Source organism: Candoia aspera, chromosome 8 (assembly GCF_035149785.1).
Source record: "Candoia aspera isolate rCanAsp1 chromosome 8, rCanAsp1.hap2, whole genome shotgun sequence".
NCBI lineage: Eukaryota > Metazoa > Chordata > Lepidosauria > Squamata > Boidae > Candoia > Candoia aspera.
In genome coordinates, this window is record NC_086160.1 from 65768806 (window position 1) to 65789610 (window position 20805).

The 20805-nt window shown below is 39.0% G+C and overlaps 1 protein-coding gene across 1 annotated transcript in view; it reads left to right on the forward strand.

Annotated features, from left to right (window-relative positions):
- The first annotated feature begins 919 nt into the window (after window positions 1-919).
- The window catches only part of WDFY3 (WD repeat and FYVE domain containing 3), a 146208-nt gene continuing 126322 nt past the window's right edge, over window positions 920-20805 (forward strand). The window contains exon 1 of the mRNA XM_063309907.1: window positions 920-995. The gene's annotated coding sequence lies outside the window, so the exon portion shown is untranslated. The remainder of the gene's footprint in view (window positions 996-20805) is intronic.

The window sequence follows — 20805 nt, forward strand, 5'->3', positions numbered from 1 at the left end:
GAGTCCAAGGGGAAACTTCTAAGTTTATGCAGCTCGTCTGGGGAAAGCAGGACAGTATTTGGTATCAAACAGAGCGGGAGATCGCCCCCAAGCTATTTCACGGTCAGCGCCAGGTGAAGAATTCCGTCTTTCCCTTTTAAATTGCAACTCTTCGATCCTTGGGGGGAGGGGGGCGATGATTTTAGGATGTCAGCGTGGATATTATTTCACAAAATACCTTATACCATTCCTCCCTTTCTTTGGCTCGCTGTGGTGGTGGCCTTTTTTTTCCAGTTGAAAAAAAGATTGAAGATAATTGGGTTCTATCTTTCAAAAAAGGCAGAATTCCCGGGATTGGGCGGGAGACGCCACCGGAGACAGCCTCCCTCCCTCCTTTTGCCTGCTCGACGGACGTCGGGGTACCAGTTCCCACCTCGGTCGGAAGCCTTCGTGGAGGGACCAGCTAGCAGGAACAGGGAGGGAGCGAGCGAGCCCCCAACCGGCGGCGGGGCGGGTCGGGCCGCAGCCGAGAGCCGGCGGAGGGAAAGAAGGAAGCGGGAGGACAGGAAGGGAGGGAACGAGGCGCACCGGCAGCGGCCGGGCAGGGAATTAAAATGGCCACCAGGAGCTGGAACCGGAGGAGCTGCCGCGGGGAGAGCGCCGCCTTCTCACCTCCCGGGATTCTCTGCTCGGCCAGGCCGGGCCTTGATTGATGAGACGACGCGGGGAGCTGCCAGCTGAGGGGAGCCGACGGCGGGGGGCGCTGCCGCCGCCTGAAATCGCCCCCTTCGCCTGGGCTGCAGCCGCGCCGTAGGAAAGGCGGACGGCCGCCCTTCCCTGCCCATCCGCCCGGCGCCTCGCCTCGCCTCCAGGTCCGCCCCGGCGCCCCTTGGTGGACCCCGGATGCCGTCCTGAAGCCCCGCAGCCCCCTCCAGTGAGGGCAGCGCACCCGGGCCGGGCTCCCCTCCCGTCCCCGCGGCCGGAGAGGGCCACCGCGGGGCCGCCCCCCGCCTCGGGTGAGTTCCCCGCCGGGGCTGCTCCCTCCTCCCGGGCTGCTTCGGCGATGGGCGAGCCTCCCCCGGCCGGGCGGCCCCGCGCTCTCCCCCATTCCCGCTCCCTAGGCCGCGGTGGCGCTCCGAGCTCTCCTCCGCCTCCTTCCCAGGGATGCTGCTGCAGCGGCCGCCGCTCCCTGACCTCCTTCCCCCCGCTGAGTCCCGCTGGCTTGGCGGCGCTTCTTTCCTCTTCCCGGCCCCTCGGCCGCACAGGGGTGCGGGAAACAGTTATTCGCCTGCCGGTACCTTGTCTTGGCTCTCACGCCCGGAGGAGGAAGGAAGGAGAAGCCTCTTTCCCGAAACGTTGCGCAGGGAAGGAGCTCCGGAGCCCAGGCTTCCTGATTGATTGATTGATTGTTGAGGGTTTTTTCCCTTCTTTTAAATTAAGGTACCAAGGGCTCGATTTTTTTCGTCCGCCGGGTTTGGAAACTGCCTGGGCGGTGGGCCTGGCTTCCCCACAAACGGCGGAAAATAGAAAGAGATCCCCGTAAATCAGAGCTTGGGTCTCCTCTGGTCTAAGGGACAGATTATCCTGGTTTCTAGAAGCGGCTTATGCTTGCTGGAAGAGGCGCCCAAGCCTGGCCCTGCAGTGAATGCCTTTAAAAAAAAAAAGATTTCACTGCATGCTGCCTTTATCTTTGTTAAAATTAAGGATGCTCGGTTTTGTTTATTTGTGGGTTTTTTTTAGTGGTTCATTTTAGATGGGGGTAAGGAGAACGGAAGTGAAGCGTGTCTTTAGCTTCTCCAGAGTCAGTCCCATCCTTCCCCAGCATGAAAGGAAAATAAAAGGTATCCAGTCCCAGGGGATTAGAGGTGCCTTGTTTTGGTTTTTATAAAGTGCTTTATATGACAGATCTATAGCTGATGGTGGTGGGAATATGTTGGTGTGAAAAGGAGCAGGGGGGTGAAGGAAGATTGTCAAGGAGAAAGTCACTAGCTGTTAGGAACAAGGGTGGCTTTTTAAACATGAGTTGTGTTCGGATGAATAATCCTCTTAGTTCTTCCCTAGAGAATCTTTGCAATGGTTAGCTGCCAGTAGAGATCGGGCTATCGATTTTAGGGGTATCTTTCTGATTTCAGGGAGAACTTTAGAAGATAATTTGATATCCTTCTTGACCGTTCATGTAAATATAGTAAGACAACTTCTGTACATTTGTTTTGCAGTGTGTTTCATAACCTAGTGGGAATGTTTCATTGGCCTATGAACTGCAATGACTCAAGTGCAAGATTCTGTATGAAACCTTTATGGCTGAATTTCCATGGAGAGGGGAGGAAGAGGGTTGATGATCTCTCCTAGTTTTGTTTCATACTCTTAGGGATAGGAGAAAACAAAACATCTATATATGATTCCTGCTCTCAACTGTGTCTCTGAGATAGAGATAACTGATAGATGGATTAGTTTTAGCTGGGCTTTATCCCTGCCCTTTGTTTTAGTAAGTTCCCATTCTTAAAAACAATTGTTTCAAAACTTCAGTGGTTCCTGAAGAGGTAATACATGCATTTTTATGCTATAATGTTTGAACTGAAGGCTGAGATAGGCCAGCAATGTCAAAATTGGATGCATTAGTATTTGTAGGCTTTCACAATCCTGGTTAAAATATAAGTAAGGTTCTATTGCTGAATGATATTCCATGGGGGGCCTTACCATGCAGCCCACAGTAAAGTTGATAGACACAGGCTTCCTGAATTTTACCTGTGAAAAACAGCACTCTCCATATTTATTTCTCAGTTGCACTGAGACTCGAATTGGTAAGTATATTATCTAAACTTTCTGAGATTTGTGCCTTGATGTTTCTTTTTAACGTAGGCGAAAATGCTGTTTCCTGTTAAAATATCATTGAATATGGTTGATTGGATGGAAAGAGAAATTGTATGTGTGCAACTTGTTTTAAGAAAGGGGACAAATTACTACATGCAGTTTTGAACATTTGTGACTTGTCTTTCATAGCTGCAGCAGCTTCTTGTTTAGGATTACGGTGTTTCACATGTGATCACAAATCTTGATTACGGTCAAAGACCAGCATAGCACATGTGATTGGACAATTCTGTTAAACCCTTCTATGAAGGGAAAGCACTTATTTTTTACTGACCACCTATATTTACCTATTTGTCTGTGAGCCTGCAATGGGAAGCAGCAGCAGAGAGCATGTGGGCAAAATAACGATGGTGCATTTTATTGTAATTAGAAGAGTATTCATGTGCTCACTGATACTCCCTGCTATGATCTTAACCAGATAAATGGATATCTGATATGATGACTTCAGAATAACTGTGTAATTTCAGCTTTCCACATAAGAACATAAATGCAGACTGCTGTTTTGCTCATTTGTCAAGTATTTTCAGGTTTGTCAAGTAAGTTTTAGTACGTTCCCATTCTTAAAACCTTTGTCAAGGTTTTTTGTTTTGGGGGGCTTTTTTATTTTGTATTTTGGGGTTTTGTTTTGCAAAAATGTAATACAGTAATGATGTAGAATAAAAATGTTGGTTGAGATTCAGTTACTGTCAAATCCATATAAACCTATAAAGTTGTATTATGAGTCCAATGACCGATCCAGCTATCCCTTTGCCAACTGCTTGAGTTTTTCAAATCAGCTCTTTCCTAACCTTTGGAACCTTTTAATCATTCAGCCTGGGAAAAGTTTGGAATTAAAGCTGGAACTTTCTGCATACAAAGAATTGTTCGACCATTGAGCTATGGCCCCTCATCTAATTGCAGTGCTGTGGTATCAGCAATCAAGATAGCAATGCAAACTTTATTGTTTAAAGCAGAGATGAGAGTTGTTGGGGAAATCACAGATGCAGCAGGACTTTTGTATTGGCAGGATAGATGCATGTGCATATTAAGGTCCCTCCATGCACTTGTGTGTGTATGTGCGATAGCAGAAGCAGCTTGCATGTGTAGATACAGATCGACACACACACTGCTAGTAAAGTATAGATATTACATCTTGGATGCTTGCTCTGTTGCAATACTCTATATAATGTTTTTGATAATTGAAATGTTAATGATGACTTTTAGTGCCTATTCCATGACATTTACTTTTTTCATATTCCAGCTTTGTTGAAGATGGATTAGATTTAATGTCACATTAAATCAGACTTGAAATAGGCCCTTATAGGATCACTAGATTAAGGAACTACACCAAACGATAAAAAAAAAAAAAAAATGGGTAGGAAGATTTAGTAAACATGAAAGGATGGCTAGTAAATTTTGTGGAGAACTTAAAGTGGAATTTATTGATTTTAATTCCCACCCTGATCAGTCATGTAGCAATAACTGTACTACTTCAGTATTGCTAAATCTGTATTTGATGCAAATAATTCCTTAGAAATCTGTGTGATGGTGCTAGTGGTTGCAACTTTGCAGCTCAGTTCCTAAGCAAGTCTCTTGGGGAAAGAACCTTGCCCAGTTTAGTAGAACATTCGTCTTGGAAGCCATATTCAGGTTCTTGATGCATTCCTGGAGCTAAGTTCCCCTACGCAACTTGCATTGAACTGCACTTTTTGAGACTTGTTGCTTCCTTTAGTATTGGCAACATTCTGAACTTCCTCGTTCTTTTAAAAATATTCCTTTGATTCTCTTGAAAAGTGCCTTTTACTTTCTGTCTGTCTCGAGTTCTATTCCTGCAAATGCCACCCTCGCTTAGTGTGAGGGGGAAAAAAAGTTGCTTAACTTCAGTAAATACAATGTACTGTATTTGAATAAATTGATACAAAGTATATCCATTGAAATTGGCAATGAGTAGGTTTGTCAGAAGCTTGTCCGTTTTTCTGCCTTCTCTTCACCTTCTCTAAATCTTGGCTGCGATGGTGATATCATTCATCTGTAGTGGAGATCTGGGGAAACACAGCTGTTTGCATGGCTGCTTTGGATGACTTGTAAGGATTTGGTAGGAAGCGCCAATGTTGGCTAACAATTGTTTACTTATAAAGACCATTTTGATTAAAATTATGCAGTTGAAGAGGCTTAGTGCAAGTTACTAAGTGACATGATGCTTGTTTCTTTCACTGACTGTATTGTGATTTTCAGGCAAGTACTTATATTTATCCTACTGCAGGTTACAGTGTAATTTAAAATAAAATAATAAAAATGATACTAAACAATGTAATTGTCATAACAGATAGGATAATAAGCATTCTGTGCTCTTGAGCATCTACTTTTTTATAATTTTAATGTTCAATTTTTTTTTTAATTGATGTAGCTGCACGAGCTCCAGACCTAGGAGATCTCCAGATCTTGGAGATAGGGAGAGTATGTAATCACTAAATATAATCAGTACTTGATGGGGTCACTGGACCCTTTTGGTTTGCTTGTAGAAAGCTTCAGGAGGAAAGCATTTGTAGGCAGTTCTAGGGACCATGCATGATTGGTAAAGCATCTTTTCGTGGTGGTGAAGGTGCCAAAGGTAGTTGCATCTCCAGATTCAGCTGAAAAACTACTACCAAAACTTGAAGAGCTTGCTACTAGCCAGTGCTGCTATGAGTATTTAAAACTGTGGCCTGCCATCTACTGCTTGGAACTTTTAAAATGGGGTTTGGTCTATTGCGGTGTTTCTCAACCTTGGCAACTTTCAGATGTGTGGGCTTCAACTCCCAGGCTGGCTGGGGAATTCTGGGAGTTGAAGTTCACACAGCTTAAGAGTTGCCAAGGTTGAGGAACCCTGGTCTATGTGATCATCTTTCTTCCAACTTTAAAACAAACCCCGTAGTGATACTTTAGTTGCCCATTTTGCTAGTAAGTACAGGTGAACAGAAGGCTGTCACTGAACTTTTTAAGCTCTTAGACTTGTTAGACTGAGAGGGGAAGTCTTTTGATGCAGTACTTCAGAAGGTTGTTGGATGAAAGTTCACAGTGAATATGATAAAGCATTTGGGGTCCTATTTTTTTTTCTTTCAACATACCTTTGTGAAAGTGGATTTGTAGCGCTTCTTACAGCCAAGATCAAATATTGAAAGAAAGTCCAGATAACATTTAACAAAACTGGAGATTGATGAAATACGTTGTTGTCTGCCAGCTCATAAATCGTATTAAGATTTATAGTGGGCATGTTAAATGTAATGGAAATAAAGAATATTATGTTTTATTTTCATATTCCTTTTACTTTTCCCCTATCTTACAGTAATGATAACTTTTTTATAGTATAAAAAATGACTTGATGTTCTGTGGTCTTGAAAAGGCTTAAGTTACACTGAGCTGCAGCACATCAATCAGAACATGAAAAAAGGTAAGGGGGAGATCAGTACTTAATGTATGAGAAACAGACATTCATGCTCAACTACATGTACATTCTTGAAGTGATTCTTTTTTGAGTATTGCCTGGGACCACCCCAGGTGGTTTTTTGTATACATTTCCTTTATAGCTGCAGTATGAATGATTAGGAAATATATAGGATTCTCTCAGAGGTAGTCCCTATAGGTGATCTCTGTGTCTGTGTGATCAGGCTGTTTCAGTGCGTTACGTATTTCTTTCCTAGTTTGACTTTATAATCAAATTTTTAATTTATAGTTTTACAATACAGTGATTTATCATTTTTAAGCTACTCTTAAGTTTGGTTGAAAGGCAGTTTGGTCTAGTGGTTAAGGTGCTGGGCTTGGAGCAAGGAAACCTGAATTCTGGTCCTGCCTTAGAAGCCAGCTGTATGATCCTGAGGCAGTCACTCCCTTTCTGCCCTAGGAAGAAGGCAAGGGCAAACCACTTTTGAAAGTCTTGTCTGGAAAACTGCATGGACTTGTCCAGGTAGCTGCCAGGAATCAAGTCTGACTTGAAGGCCAAAAAAGAAGATTAAGAGTACAGGTATACTCCAAAACCCAGTTGTGAATGCAGGTAATGCCTGAATTTACACATTATACTAAAACTTGGATTGTTTTAACCATAGCTGGTTGAATAAACCAGAAGCAACTTGGTAGGTCTAAGTCACAAATGAGGTTTAGCCTGGTTTTGAACGCAGCCGTAAATAAAAAGTCCAAACTCTTTCTCTTCTTTCTCTAAAGAAGAGCGTGTTGCGAAAGGGGTGTTGTTTACTAGGCAAGCAGGTTTATGTTAAGCAAACTTCATATTGATAAAGATTAATTAAGTAAATGAACCCACACTTAAAAGTGGTCATTTACTTGGTAAAGTACAGTGTTGCCCAATCTGTTGCCTTCCAAGATCCATTGGATCTACATCTCCCTGACTTCTCAGCATGGCCAAAAATATTTGAATTCCACTTCATTCCCTTCACTAGTTTAAAGTACTGCCTTTGTTTCATTCTTAAGTAGCACGAGGTAGATGAAATATGCTTTAAGTTTTGTTAAATTGTAGCTAACTTGATCATGGGAATTCTAAGAACGTACAGAAAGTTATATAAGATTTGGTATTTAAATATGTCAGCGCTTGAACAGCTTTGTGTGTGTGTCCAAATGAGTAGTTATAAGCAGCATGTAGAGTTTATGTTGGGGAATGGCTGATTTTATAAAATAAATCCATACAGTATCTTGGAGAATGGCTTTTATAAAATAAGGTCCTAATATATGAGAAAGGAAAAATAGGGAATACTTAGATTTCAGAATACATATGTATAGAAATCCTCAGTGTATCTCCCTTACTGGACATGTCAATGCATGATGCAAACTTTGATTTGTGGCTGATGTTGTACTTTGTGCTGATCCATACTGTGCTTTGCTTTCTTTTAATTAACGTATTTGGTGGATGTTTCTAAACCATGATTTATGGCTTAGTGTAACATGTAATGCCAGCCCTTAAGTCAAAACCAAAGCCACCCACATTATAGCTTAAAAGAAGATATATGAACTCAGTTCCTGTATTTCAGGGTTCACTTTGTCATCTTTTCCGACCTCTCTGAATCACAGTTGAGAGAACTTCTAGAGTACATCTGTAGCACTGTGGGGTCAGGAGAGGGGAAAGAAAATCACGTTGCGTGAACAAAAATCTGCTTACACAATGCTGGATATACCCAAGACAAATAAGAGTAATTACAATAATTTTGTTAAAATACATAATTCTAGCTGAACTCAATATATATTTTTGCCTGTATAGATTGTATTACTCCTGTATAAAACCTTTTGTGTCATATTCTGAAGGAAGCATTGAATTTTGCTCCTTTTTCATAGATGTCTGTGTTGCTCCTGAATAGGAAATCAGTAATAGAGTGCTGAATATTATTTACTGAAGTGTTGAAAGAAGACTTTTTAGATTGTACTATATATAAATGCTAATGGAATTATTTTTGGTGGTTGGTCTAAATTTGAGCAAATATTTTCAGAAATTGCAATAGCTGCTGATCTTGAACTCTCTTTAAAGTAATGGCAAGAAACATATGTAGGGAAAGTGTGTGGGAAAGGTGATACTGGATGATTAAACACTTATTTTGGTTCTGGATATATTAAAAATTGAGGTTACATGGAATGTGAGATACAGAATATCTGTCCTTATATGCATACAGGTACTCTTCGCTTAACAACCATTCATTTAGTGACAGTTTGGACTTACGATGGTGCTGAAAAAACTGACTTGTGACTGGTCCTCATACTTAAGGCCATCACAGCATCCCCGTGGTCACAATTTTGGCACTTGGCAACCAGTTCACATTTATGACCTTTGCAGTGTCCTGTGGTCCTGTGGTCACCATTTTCGACCTTCCTGGCCAACTTCTGGCAAGCAAAATCAATGGGGAACCATGTGATTCGCTTAATGACCATGTGGTTTGTTTAATGCCCATGGTGATTTGCTTAATGACTGCCGCAAAAAAGGTCATAAAACTGGGTCAGATTCGCTTAATGACTGCTTCGCTTAGCACTGAAATTCCAGTCCCTATTGTGGTCGTTAAGTGAGGACTACCTGTATATAGTTTTTCTCAGGCAAGCAGTGAGTAGTTAGATTTTTATTTGACATTTTTTGCTCAGGGGATTAATAATACAGATGGTGGGGAAAGGGGGGATATAAACTTGGACTACTGCTGCAACTTTTCAGTTAATTCCTGCAACTGTGACATTCTTAGGTCTGGAGAGGCTTTTGCGATTTTCTGCCAATCAGTCCTACAGATCAGCACCAACTTCCTTGATAGCCCCACTTCACATCATGTGCCTTCTGCTGATAATGCTGGGATTAAGAGCTTGTATCTGATTGTCTCTGGCTCAAAAAAGCAGCTATGTCCACTTTGGGTGTTAGAAAGTCAAGATGGCAGTCATGGCAATGTAATTGAAGTCTTACCCTTTGCAGGTACAAGTGAGATGTTGATGCATGGGTGGGGCTTCAGCTGCACTGCGTCAACTGCCATCTTGACTTCTTTGATCCCATACACCAGTGTTTCTCAACCCTGGCAACTTTAAGAGACGTGGACTTCAACTCCGAGAATTCTGGGAGTTGAAGTCCACACCTCTTAAAGTTGCCAAGTGTTGAAAAACACTGCCATGCACAGTGGATGCCAAATCTTCTTGAATTGTGAATTGCCCAACACAGGCATTCATACATATCACTCATTTAGAAAGGAGTAAGTAGGTTTTCTCCCTTGTAAGTACCTTGGTGAAGTTTTAGACAAGGTCACAAAGAAGGCATTTAAGTACCCTTTTCTTAGTTTATTAAAATAATGTTGCAATACAACCTATAAGATATAGACAATAGCAAGAAAAGTCACAAGCAGAAGAATCATCTTAGATAACAGATACAAGAGTCAGATGGCCAGCTCTGCCCTATATCTAATGAATTCTCAGTCTGGCTGAGAAAGAAACCCCAAAGCAGCAATAATTGAAGTAAGGAAAGGTTGGACGTCTATTCTGGAGGGTAGGACATGTATCATGAAGTAGCTTCTAAAAAAAACTGCCATAGGTGATAATAAAGTGCTTAAAATCTTCATTGCCTTCAAAGCTTCTTGATGGTCTGGTCCATCCTTACTTTGGTTGATCATCAATAGACCACCCTCATCATTTAGACCAGCTTGGATTAGCTACTTCAGGCAGTGTTTCAACTTTGGGGTCTCTGTGATTGGGAGACAGGATGTCTCTTCGCCTTCCAAGGGTTCACGATCTCAATTAATAAGCCGCTTACTAACATTAACCCGTTGCCTTATTTCTTATTCCTCTGTATCTCCAGGATATTTATTCATGAGAAGGACACAGGATCATAAAAAAGGACAACCTTATATACAATTTGTTTCTGTTTCATAAAGCTACAATAATGATAATAATACCAGATAATCAATGTTGTATATTATGGCTCAACATTTAGCAAAGAAAATACAAAGCTGATCAATCCATGCCATATTCTGTTACAGAACAATAGAATTCTTGAGAGCAGGATAAATTCTTGTTAAGATTTGATAAATGTGATATTCTTTAAACTGCTACGGTTAAACTGGGATAAATCCTAAAAGCCAAAATAGACATCCTTCAGGTTGGCTGACAAAACAGTGGTTTCATTAAATGTAAAATGGGAACTTTGAGACCTATTTGTACAGGGAATATAAAGCAAATGAAGTCTTTATTTATTTATCACATTTCTTCACCACCCATCTCAACAAACGACTCTGGGTATAGTATACCCAGTATACCCAATTTCTTTCCCAAGCAATACTTTTTCATAAAAATAACAGTATGAGAATAAATGTAGACAAATTGTGAAGTTCAGACAGCTATTTACTCTTAAGCACTTCAGAATGGTGCAGTATTTGAACTATTCTTTGAATTCTCATATTTTTAGGGGTTTATTAGTTTTAGATTCTGTGCTATTGTGTTAATTTTCACAGGCGAAGATGGAAACTAAAAGATTGTTTCTGATTTATGGAGAGATGAATAACAGTGTCATATGGTAACCGTCTGCTTGGCAGTTCTTGCTGCTTATATATTTCAGTGATGGTATGATTCATTATGTATCCCTTCATGTCATCATAATAGTAAAGGCAACAATAATTTTGGTTTTCAGTTCAGCTTCTGAAAGCACAGTTCATTTTGGAAATACACATACAAAAAGATCAGTATGAATCAGATATCAATTAGCTTTGCTCTTACAGGCATTCCATCTCTCTACTGTGCCACATATATGTAAGGCTTCAGTAGGAATTTTGGAAGTATAATACATTTTCCTCACTAAGCATGACTAGTAAAACCTCGGGGGAAGCTTGTCTGAAGCCTAAGAATATTTTATTTGAACTGACAGTAAGGGTAGAAATGCTATCTGGCTGATGAGACACACAAAACTGGTACATGTGAAAGGGATATACTGGCCAGGCCTTTGATTTTTGTTCCTGCTAATTTCTCAAGACCTGAGATGCTGATACAGCTTTTAGTCTGATCAGGTATGATCCACCCCCTTCCCCAAAGATTCTGTGCAGGAAAAATCAAGAAAATATGAAATATCTGTCTGAACGGAGGTATCTCAGATATTTGAACATGGCATTTTACTCATCCTAGATATTGTACCCATAATTAAACAAGTATGTATCTGAAAATACATACATATCTTTAATGTGTAATTTGGGGAACACAAAGGACAACCTCAATCCTGGAAATCAAACCAGAAAAAATCTTGTTGATCAAAAGGGAATAATATGCTCTCCCAATGGAAGGATCTTTTCAGAGGTCTGTATGTAGCACCAAATAGTCCTCTTTTAATTTATATCAGATTTCAGAAAGATTACAACCTTAGTAATTCCTATATTATCTTACTTGCTGGGGGGGGGAGGTGTATTTTGTTTGTATTCTTCTCTTGCTTACATGTGAGCCACCCTGTAACCAAAATTGGGTAAAGGTGTTGAAAAAATACTTTGTGGATGTTGCTGTTATCCTATGAACATAGTATTAGAATGAAATAGTATGTTTGGGAGAAGTATAAAGTATAGTTCTTGTTGAATGTTTAACGCTAATCTGCAAATGAATAACTAAGCATTTGAAAATTCTCTGGGATACACAGAAAAAAAACTAAACATTCTATTTTTGTAAAGTTCCTGTATATCCAGAAAGATACTTTTCTTCTCAAATGTCATATTGATTAAATGGCATGATTCCCATATTGTTTGCTTTATCTTTGAGATTTGATTCCTGGTTTCTAGGAACATGTGTTGAGGGATGGAATTTTTAGAATCCATAGGCCAAAAGATACGTGTTTTGAATAATACATTTTGTTGTGGTCATTGACTGTAAGAACACATACCTATCTTGTAATTCATTTTATGGTGCCTCCCTCTCTACACTGAGCTTCTCCTTGTGTACCAACATAGGTCACTGGATTGTTTATTTGTATACTTATCAGTTATGTCAGCTGTCTATGGCATTTAGGAGGAAGGCTACATATTAGTCTTGTCTACCAAACTTCCAACATTTATCACAATTTCTGGGTTCAAACCTTGGACGGCTAAGCCATGCAAATCAGAAACAGGGTTCACATAACACATTAAGCCAAAACTAAGCTACTGCATATTATTACTTAACACCGTGGTTCCTAAACTCTGTGCTGCAGCAACCTGGGGCACTGCAGCAAACTCCCAGGGGCACTGTGGGTTCATGAATTACTAGCTCAGAGTAGTTCACAGTCTGGCCTAGGGACAGTGTGAAATTACTGAGGCAGTAATGGTGCCGTGAAATGAGAAAGTTTGGGAACTTCTGGCTTAATATGTGTCAGCCAATCTGAATAAACGTTTCTGAAACTCCCTCCTTAATGGACCACCCATTCCTTCCCCAATCCCAAGGTCAAGTCTACATTCCTTTACATAAATTCTAGATTGGTATTCTGTTTACTACCTAGCAGTAAACACCCCTAAACTCAGTACAGGAATAATAGGAGTCTGTCCCACTGAAACATAGTATATTGCTAGACAGTGAACTACAGCTGGTAGTGATATGAAACCTGGTATTTCTTTTTAGAAAATAATCCTGTGATAGCAGCAATATGTCTTGATTTTACTTTTAAAGCTGCAATGGTTAAAGAAAGGTATATGAGTCTGCACAGTGTCTCACACACATATCCATGCTTATGAGAAAACTATGCATAGGAAATTATTTCTCATCGTAAAGATGTGTGATGAAGTGAACATTGGAACTTTGTTTTTTGAATAATGCTGTTAATTGAAGCCATCTTCACTCGGCCGTATGTTCTCCAGATGTATACAGCTAACTCACATGGTGGGAACTCTAGCTTGATTTCCTAACAACCTGGAGTTGAAATCCATTGTTGACTCTTGGCTTCCAATTTCTACCTTTCTTGAGAAGCAAACCAAATATTTCCATTTGAATATTGTGGAAAGAAAACTGCAAAAAGAGTTTGCATGGTTTGATCGGTAGGTCCCAAAGGCAGAAGGAACCAAGCAACCCATTCATAGCAACTCAAAATTCTTGGAGCTCTGGTTTACCATGACTTTTGAACATATATCTATACTAAAAACACTAGGCATGTACAAAACTATTACAAAGACTTTTTACTGATGCAGTGAACCATTATTTATTTTAGAAGGGAAAGTGGAAAATGAAATAGCTGTCCGTTCTTTCCAAGGGAGGATATGCATAATAGCTTTTGATATGTTGGATCTTACATATTTTCAGTTGAGAAATTGGTCTCAGATATCTATGAAAAACTTTTGTGAAACATAAGATTATTGGCAGAAAATATTTTCATTAACAGAAAACCTATTAAAGTATATATGAAAATAATATCTGAAAAGTTGTTTTCCATTCTCTGTTAGACCTGCAAAAGTCATAAAGAATCCATTTCAACAGATATCCGTAAAGTAAACTTTAAAATCTTTCTATTTAAATGTAGCCTATTTCTTCTGGCTTAAAAAGAATAAAGTTATACCCAATTTTAAGCAAATCAAATCAAGTTAATTGCTGACAATAAGTTAATAATGAAAAAATGTTAAAACTTGCAATCCCTGTGTTTATGCAAACCATAGCTATGTAAGATGCATAATCATGGTTGTACAAGCCACAGTTGGCTGGGCTATACAACACACTGAGTTATAAAACATAGCTTATAAATCATGATGGCTGAGTTTACAAATTATCCACAAATAAGCAAACCACATTGTATTACATTACGGATGAAAGTAATACTTGAATCCAGTCGTGATTCGTAAAGTCCGTTTGCACTGTGACATTGGAGTAGGACCAGGGTGACCCATGTTCAGATCCATCCATAAATATTTTTATTTTATTTTATTTTATTATTTTATTTTCCGCCTTTATGAAAGTTCACTGAGAAATTCAGTGCCAGTCACTATCTCTTAGCCCAAGTAACTCACAGGATGGTAGTTGTGGGAAAAAATGGGAGTGCTGTATAAATTGATTCACAGAATCTGTGAATCTAATGCATAACATAAATAATAATAGAACTTGGGCTAATCCAGTGAAGCTGAACAGTAAAACAAAATGAAGTAGTTTTTGATATAGGAAACTGCCATTTTAACTGTGTACTAACAAAAGATTATATCAGATTTTGGGTGGTAAGAATCTAAGATCCCCCCCCCCCCCGTTTTGACCTATTGGTTATAGATTGTACATTTTTGAGTAGGAGAAATGTTTCCTGCCTGCTCTTTCTTAACACACTGGCTTTCTACAGCATTTTCATATAATGCTAGCAGTAAACCTGCTGGCATATAAATTAACACTATAACTTCATTTATTTAACAGTGTTTGATAATTATTAGTTCTAGTTGTACTTTATTTAATCATTATGTATGGAATACATTTGTATAGAATGCTTTTTGTCTATACATTATGTATAGAATGCTTTTTAAACAAAATTGGGGCATTTTGAAGTTTTAATTTTTAAAATTCATTTTGGTTTTGGCTGTGGTCCCACTGACGTTTAGAACTGCAGCACCTGAAGGCCATGGACCTAGCAATATGCCTTGGACCAAAGAAGCTTGACCGTCACAGCTATTACTCATGCCAATGTGGTCATCAATTGGAAGGGAAAGTATTAAGAAAGGGAATTTGCTCCATGCCTGCCTTGCTTGCTTGCTTGCTTGTTTGTTTGTTTGTTTGATATTTATTTATTTATTTATTTATTTATTTATTTATTTATTTATTTATTTATTTATTTATTTATTTATTGGATCTCTCATAGGCATTTGGTTGATCATTGTATATGATCCTTCAAAACTCTTTTTATGTTCTTGTATAAATAACTTCTCACCTGAATATGTGGCTTGAAGAAAGCTCTGATTAATATAAAAGTCTTCTGTCTGTGGAAAGAAATTATTCAAGCTGAACATGCAGGACATAAATTCTCAGTGGACTGATGAGACATAGCCATAGTTAAACATTTGGAGATTCAGATAGTATGTTCCTTCTGTTCCTCTGGAAGTCTTAAGAGCTATGAATCCTAATTTGAAGTTTGATTAATGGTTAATAGTTACAGTAATTTAATACTTCACCAGGAGAAAGGATGCATAGAAAAAATTAAGGGAGCATAAGGTCCTGAGTGAAAGAACTTGAGGGAAGCATGTGTTTTAACTCATAACTCATGCCCAGTCCTCTTACCATAGTTTTTTCTGGATCAATAGCAAACTTGTCTAGACAAAGAAGCTAACATGGTTGGGCTTGGCTAGATGTTGGATGGGTAGAGCCTTGGATTAGGGAATATCAAAGCTGTAGACTTCAAAAACATCTCAGGAAATGGAAACTACTTTCTTACTGTTGCAAAGAAAATTGTGCTGTTGGATCCATGTAGTTCTCTAGAAGTTGAGCTCAACTCAAGGGCATCTTTACCTTGCCTTATCCTAAGTATTATTATTTATACTGTATCTTTAGGTCTTGATATCTCTAAATGGCTTATATATCAAACCAAATAATTTTAAAATTTACTAAAGCAAATTAATAGAAAAGCAGAAAAGAACAGTTTTATGGATACAAAACTTAAATTAACCCAAAGGCATTATAATTTTAAAAATAATTGTGAAGTCTGATAAAGTATGGGGCCAAATGACCTTATTGGGAGAAGAGTTTTACAGTGTGAGGGCTGTGAATTTTCAAAGTTCTCTGTTTTGTTTCCTCCGGTCACATTTTTGGTGGAGAAAGGCTGAAATGATTTGGACCAGTCATTGTGATTGGAAGCAAATTGGAAGCCAACGATGATTGAACAGAATCGTAATTGCATACTCCACCGAATAAGCTTTGTAGTAGGAAGAGATTTTAGAAATATAGGTGAGTTTGGAAGGCATGATGAGAAATGCAAACTGATGGACTCATTATATCACCCTAGCAAAAATCTATCAAAATCTCATGTCACTGTACCATTGACATTCTGATTATAATGGATGAAGTTATTCAGATGAAGATACACTGAGGATATTTTATCATTTGGGCTTCAGACACACAGATAAAAATCACTTGAAGCAAAGTGGTGGCTAAGGATATGGTTGAACAAACATAGTATAAAGTTGCTGGAAGTTTATAAGATGAGCATTTGATTGGTCCAGTAGCTAAACAGAAAGCAAATCATGGGGCAAAATGATGTAGATCAAGGGGACTGTAGGAGGATGGGTGTAAAAGTAATGTTCAATAAAAACACGTCCTGATATAAGCTGGTAACATAAAATACAATAATGTAGTATTGTGGCAGTGGTAGATTTCTGTATAGTATAACGATGTATAATAAAAAATTTGAAAACATGTATTTCTAGTATGAAGAAAAGTCAGGTCCTTTTCAGGCATTAATCTTAAAGTTAAACTGAACTGATTTAAAAAGCTTAGTACTGCAAAATGGTTTGGAAAATAACTCGTTTGCAGTGTCACTCATCAAAGACTCAGTGCTGTTGTGCAAATTGGCAATGAATTATAAAGCTTTCTGCTCTTGCGAGTAAAAGTAGTTTTCTGATCAGAGTTGGCAGAAGAGTGAAGGGACAAAAGTTTATGGTCCATTGAATACTAGGGAATTACAAGATGCTACCTATTAAAAATAATAGCGAACTCTACTCATTCTCTTTTTATTGTATAAATTACACGAGCATTACCTTTGGGTATTCAACACATGCAGTCAGAATTGCTGTTTTGTAATGTGTAGTGATTGTGTGCCAAGTTACTCATGCTTGCTTCTCTGATGTTCTCAGTTTGTAGTTCCAGAAGTAAAGCAACACAGACTGGATCTACACATTCAATAAACAATAATGTGGTTCTGTGTGATTTTGATTAGCTAGTTTATAAACCAGATAAATTCTAGTTTATATAGCACTGATTGGGTGATATATCATATTACATCGCTTGTTAATCATAGTTTGTTAACTAAGCTACAACTTAGACATGACCCTGTGCTATAAACATGCTCTACTTGATGTTGTCTTTGAAAACTGTTTAGAAACTTGTGTAGCCGTAGGACATTACATCCATTAGAACAAGCAAACAAATAAAATACAGTTAAAACAGGAGATCTTATTATTAATTCATCGCTGGTTCCCTGTCTACCAATGTTTAATTTCTACACAATTTGGATGAATGTTTTGTACAACTAGTGCAATTCTGTGCAATACCTTTCTTAAAGTCAGATAAAAGAAAACAGTTTTCCTTCATTCTGAACTGAGCGAAGAAATTGTCTACCTTTTTTCAATATATTAATCATGGATTGAAATATATAGTGGGCACTATAAGAGGAAATGTAAATTCTCTTAATCTGAGAATGGCCACAAGGGTGGACCCTTTGTGAAAAGAGAATTTCTGGTGTCTACCCTCAATTACTGCTGAGGGCATATTTTGCAGTCATTAATTGTGATTGCTTGCTGGGCTTTGTCAAAAGTTTACATTAAACAAATACCTCTCTCTTTTATGCTCCGGTTTCAACTTGCCATAGGGAGGCTGGAACTGAGTTGTCCCCATAAGGTTTGTATCTCTTCTACTTTATAAATTATGAATCAACTTTTACAGCTCCTTATATTACATAAGAATTTAGAGTGAATACTTACCCACCAATTAATATATAGGAGATATCCGGCCACTTTGAAGGATTAAACAGGCCCAAGTATTGCCTAATCTGACCAACAATCAGAGCTGTTGAACATTGTACAAATCAGTTACAAGAGTAACTGTGATCGGATTATTTCAAGCATTAATCTTGTAAAAGTATGCTTAAGTTGGTGATTTAAATATAATGAAAAATACACCGAGATATTCTTGCTGCCTTACTAGTGAGATTCTCCATAGTGCATTCTGTTAGATCCACCAAAATCTGTTTATTTGCTGTAAGAATATATAATAATGTTGTTTCCTAACTTTTTTTTTTTTTGCACTGGAACAATTTTATTTAGTTTGTAGTTGACTTCTTGAAAAGCTTTAGACTGTGCTGAGATCAACGGACTAGAAACCAGGAGTCTGTGAGTTCTAGTCCCGCTTTAGGCATGAAAGCCAACTGGGTGACCTTGGGCCAGTCACTCTCTCTCAGCCCAACCTACCTCACAGGGTTGTTGTTGTGGGGAAAATGGGAGGAAGGAGCATTAGGTATGCTTGCAACCTTGAGTAATTTATAAAAATAATAAAGGCAGGATAGAAAATAAATAATTTATATATGTGTGCGTGTGTGTGAATGAATGACTCGTAGAGTTGGAAGGGGACATTTAGGCCATGGAGGTCAGCCCTGCTTAGTGTAAGGAATTCTGGGAGTTGAAGTCTCCACATCTTCAAGCTGCCAAGGTTGAGAAACACTGTTCTAGGCTATTAGCTTTCCCACCCAGTTTTGTTATCAGATTTGACAAGCATCATCAGTTTGGCAAGCACTTTGTCCATCTCTTCATCCTATAGTAATTAAACTATTGAGTAGAAGACACAGAATGATCCTTGTTGCATTCCATGTGGTACAGCTTTCCAATTTGATGATCCCTTAATGAGTAAAGACTCCAAGCCATCTGTGTGCATTTTGTTGCACGTTGTGGGCATCAGCAACTGCATTATATGTAGCCCACCACTTGGCCTTGTACAGCAAGCCTTGCTGCTTAACATAAATATAAGGTAAGCCACTATGGCTTGCTCAACAAACCATAGTTAAATCAATCCCACTTCTGGCATGCAAACCCAGCCAGCAGTCTCTTACTCCGCTTTAATAACTACCAATTTGGTTTTCTACTTTGTGAGCACATTTATTTATTTATTTGTTTATATTTTGAATTCCACCACCACCCATCTCACTCAAAGAGTGGGTGGTTATATATCCAAAGCTTTCAAGAATGAGCCTTTCCAATCACAGATTTGTGAATCATTCTAAGCCATAGCTTACTGAAGGTTATGGAATGGATCATAACTGGCTGAATTCATGCAATCATGTTAAATTCTAAGTCATGATTTACCAACCATAGTTTGTTCATGCAACTCATGACATCCAAACCAAACAAAGCCAAGTGTGGTTTACAGCAGCATCCAAACCCATGTAATGTAATTATATCTTGGATTTTTATTCACAATCAGGAATTTCGGCTTCAGTGTCTATAAAGCTGTTTCCATGTCATTCTGTTGCCATATAATCTGAATCCCGTTCATTTTCTACTCATTTATCTAAGAATCAAAGGTTGAATTGGGTGCATATAGATAGAGCCAGAGCTAATACTGTTTCTACCTTTACCGCTCTCTCTCTCCTCCTTTTCTTGCTACAACTCAAAAACCTGTTGAGTAAAGAAGTACAGGGTTTTCATTCTCACCCAGGGTCTGAACTGACTGCTTTTACCTGTTCTTTTTTTTTAATTGGGCAAGATTTATGTTTCTCTGGAAATTTGAGAAGAATGTTTTTTGACAATCTAGGTGTACCACAGCTACAATACATTGCACCAGCAGACTTTCTAGCAGTTTTGGGAGGAGAAATCCTGTCCCCTCTGTTGTGAGTGGCGTAGAGCATACGGTGCTGTATCTCTTCCTCTTTCTGCACATGTGCAAACAAACCCGTGTCTGACAAACTTGGATTTACTTTGTATTTTCCCAGAAGCTCAGGGGCTTTGTTGTTTATTCGTTCAGTTGCTTCCGACTCTTCGTGGCTTCATGGACCAGCCCACGCCAGAGCTTCCTGTTGGTCGTCACCACCCCCAGCTCCCCCAGGGATGAGTCCGTCACCTCTAGAATATCATCCATCCATCTTGCCCTTGGTCGGCCCCTCTTCCTTTTGCCTTCCACTCTCCCTAGCATCAGCATCTTCTCCAGGGTGTCCTGTCTTCTCATTATGTGACCAAAGTATTTCAGTTTGGCCTTTAATATCATTCCCTCAAGTGAGCAGTCTGGCTTGATTTCCTGGAGGATGGACTGGTTTGATCTTCTGGAAGTCCAAGGCACTCTCAGAAATTTCCTCCAACACCACAGTTCAAAAGCATCGATCTTCCTTCTCTCAGCCTTCCTTATGGTCCAGCTCTCGCAGCCATATGTTACTACAGGGAACACCATTGCTTTAACTATGCGGACCTTTGTTGTCAGTGTGATGTCTCTGCTCTTAACTATTCTATCAAGATTGGTCATTGCTCTTCTCCCAAGGATTAAGCGTCTTCTGATTTCCTGACTGCAGTCAGCATCTGCAGTAATCTTCGCACCTAGAAATACAAAGTCTTTCACTGCTTCTACATTTTCTCCCTCTATTTGCCAGTTATCTATCAGGCTGGTTGCCATAATCTTGGTTTTTTGCTCAGGTACTATGTCCCAACAAATGTGGAAATAGCTTGGGAACTGTAACTAATATTAATATATATTAATATATAATATAACTGATATTGATAAACATACTATGTTTACTCAGAAGAAACACATCCCCCCAATAATTACCTTTAATACAGGGAAGCATTTTACATTGGTTTATATGGGAGACTGTTAGACAAGAATGAGCAAGAG